This window comes from Saccopteryx leptura, chromosome 6 (assembly GCF_036850995.1).
Source record: "Saccopteryx leptura isolate mSacLep1 chromosome 6, mSacLep1_pri_phased_curated, whole genome shotgun sequence".
NCBI lineage: Eukaryota > Metazoa > Chordata > Mammalia > Chiroptera > Emballonuridae > Saccopteryx > Saccopteryx leptura.
The window spans coordinates 83,572,040-83,575,320 of NC_089508.1; the positions used below are offsets into that span (position 1 = coordinate 83,572,040).

General features: G+C 36.7%; 1 non-coding gene across 1 annotated transcript; it reads right to left on the reverse strand.

Moving 5' to 3' along the window:
- Positions 1–2,919: 2,919 nt before the first annotated feature.
- On the reverse strand, positions 2,920–2,995 carry TRNAD-GUC (transfer RNA aspartic acid (anticodon GUC)). Its single transcript has one exon. It is a non-coding gene; the product is annotated as a tRNA-Asp (tRNA).
- Between the last annotated feature and the right edge of the window lie 286 nt (positions 2,996–3,281).

Consider the following 3,281-nt stretch of genomic DNA (forward strand, 5'->3'; position numbering starts at 1 on the left):
ATTAGTGTTAGTCGTGATTATTTGCCCTGATGAAAACTTAATGGGAAAATGAACATAAAAATGAAAATATAATTCTATTTAGTTGAGAGATGAGATACAGAACTTGTATTGAAATATGGGTAAGACGGATTTTCTGAACCCAAAGAAAGAAGTTAATCTACATTGGACCTAATTGAAAAGACAGGAAAAGGTCAGCTTTGCATTTGCTTCACCATTCTTTTCTGCATGCTATTTCCTTTTTGACTGACACTAAGCAACAATTTAAGATAAATTGCCCTCACTTACTTGTACTGAATTACTTGCTCCTAGGTGAACCAAGGATAGAGAACAAAATAGTTACAAATCTGTGTCAAGGTGGGCATTTGATTTCTTGAGTACAGTGCTGAACACTGTCACTCTTCTTCAAGTTCGTCGGTTTGAAAGGGGAGGGCAAATGGTATTTTGGAGTTTTCCTTCACTTCTTTTTGTACATGTAATTTTGAATTGCTTTTAACAAGTTAATGAGCAATTTGTTTTTCTTCTTTACTAGACAGATATTTCTGTATTTCTCTTATTTTAAATTTGGGCCTTTGTGTATTATTATTTGTCACTGAAAGCTTGTTATAAAACTTTTTTAACTCAAGATCTGTTATAAGTTACATCTATAAATGTATAAATATAATATCAGCCTCTTTTCTCTCATCTCTGTCAGTTAAGTTATTTCATCGATTTGTAATATAGTTAGATTTTTTTTGTTACATTCAGCATTTTATCCTGGGATAAATGTGTTTTTTTAATTTAGTTTTCATATCTTATGCCTTACTCTTTTTACTATAAAGTTCTGTGGACTTCTGCAAATGTGCAGTGTCAAGTATCTATCATTACACTATCATACAAAATAGCGTCACCACTCTCAAGAAAACCTAGGCTTTACTTTTCCAACATTTCCACTCCCCTAAACCCTGGGCAACCACTAACCAAGTTCCCTCTCCAGTTTTGTCTTTTCCGGAATATCATATAAATGAAATTATTTGGTATTTATAGATTTTTTTCAGCCTTTTTTTCACTCAGCATTTTATATTCATGAATGTTTTTGTGAGGCTTGCTAGTTCACATGTTTCTGTCACTGAATTGTAGTCAATGGTATATATGATGTACCACAATTTTGTAAACCCAATCACCTATTAAAGGACATATTAGTTGCTTCCAAATTTGCGAATTTATGAATAATGCTGCTGTAAACATTCATGTGCAGGATTTTGTGTAGATATGTTTGCAAATCAGTTGGGTAAATTCCTAGGAGTGGAATTATTGAATCATAAAAGTAAGACTATATTTAGCTTTGTAACTATTTTCCAAAGTGACTGTACATTTTGCAAATGAATGAGAGTTAATCTTGCTTCACATCTTTATTAACAATGGATGTTGTCAGGTTGTTTTTGTTTAGTTGTGTTTTGTTTTGTTAAATTTTAACCATTAAAATACCCATGTAGTAGTATCACATTGTTCTCTAATTAGTATTTTTCTAATGACAAATCTCTTTATGTACTTATTTGCCATCTGTATATCATTTTTTCAGTTTTATTTAGGTATATTGACAAATAAACTTTTAAGATATTTAAATATACAAAGTGATGAAAAGATCCCCATCGAGTCAATTAACACATATCTGCCTCCTCACAAATTGACCTTTATTGTGTATCTGAGAACATTTAAGTTCTATGCTTTTAGAAAATTTCAATTACACAATAAGTGTTATCTATTATAGTCACCATGATATACATTAGATCTTCAGACCTTATGCATCTTTTAACTGAAAGTTTGCACCCTTGACCCCAGTCCATAACCCTATTTCTCCTTCCCACCCCAGCCCCTGACAACCACTTTCCTACTGTTTCTGTAATTTCAACTCTTTTTTTAGAGTCTACATATAAGTGATACTATATAGAATGTGTCTTTCTCTATATGACTCGACTTAGCATAATGTCCTCCAGGTTGACACATGTTACCACAAATGGCAGGATTTCCTCCTTTTTAAAGTTAATATTTCATTGTATACATATACCACATTCTCTATATCCATTCTTTGATGCATGGACACTTAAGATGTTTCCATACTTACTTCCATAGCAATGAATATGGAGGTACAGGTATCTTTTTGAAAAAAATGGTTTTGTTTCCTTTGGATATATACCCAGATGTGGAATTGCTGGGTCATATAGTAGTTCTATTTTAAAAATTGTTAGGAACCTTCATAATGTTTTCTACATTTGCTGTACCAGTTTACACTGCCACAAAAAATGTACAAGAGTTCCCTTTTCTCCACATCCTCATGAGAACTTGTTTTCTTTTGTCTTTCTTATAGTAGACATCCTAACAGGGGTGAGGTGATATTTCATTGTGTTTTTGATTTGCATGTTCCTGATTATTAGTGATGTTGATTATCTTTTCATGTACCTATTAGCCATTTGTGTATCTTCTTTGAAAAGATGTCTGTTTTGGTCCTTTTACCACTTTTAAATTGGGTTATTTGTTTTTTGCTATTAACTTGTGTGAGTTTCTTGTGTATTTTATATATTAATCTTTATGGGCAATGTGTTTTGCAAGTATATTTTTTATTTAATCATTTTTTTTTCTTTTTATGTAGCTGAAAACGGTTAGAGACAGTCAGACAGACTCCCGCATGCGCCCGACCGGGATCCACCCGGCACGCCTACCAGGGGGCGAAGCTCTGCCCACCAGGGGGCGATGCTCTGCCCCTCCGGGGCGTCGCTCTGCTGTGACCAGAGCCACTCTAGCACCTGAGGCAGAGGCCAAGGAGCCATCCCCAGCGCCCGGGCCACCCTCGCTCCAATGGAGCCTCGCTGCGGGAGGGGAAGAGAGAGACAGAGAGGAAGGAGAGGGGGAAGGGTGGAGAAGCAAATGGGCGCCTCTCCTGTGTGCCCTGGCTGGGAATCGAACCCGGGACTTCCGCACGACAGGCCAACGCTCTACCACTGAGCCAACTGGCCAGGGCCTATTTAATCATTTTTAAAGAGAGAGAGAGAGAGAGAGAGAGAGAGAGAGAAGGAGAATGGGGAAGGAGCAGGGTGAACAACAACTCCTTGACCATTCAAGCCCAGGGCTTTGACCAGCCCTGACCAACATGTGCCTTGACCATTCAAGCCCAGGGCTTTGAACCAGCAACCTCAGAGTTCCAGGTTGATGCTTTATCCATTGTGACACCACAGGTCAGGCCGCAAATATTTTCTTTCATAGGTTGCCTTTTCATTTTGTTGATAGTTTCCTTTGCTGAGTTAAAG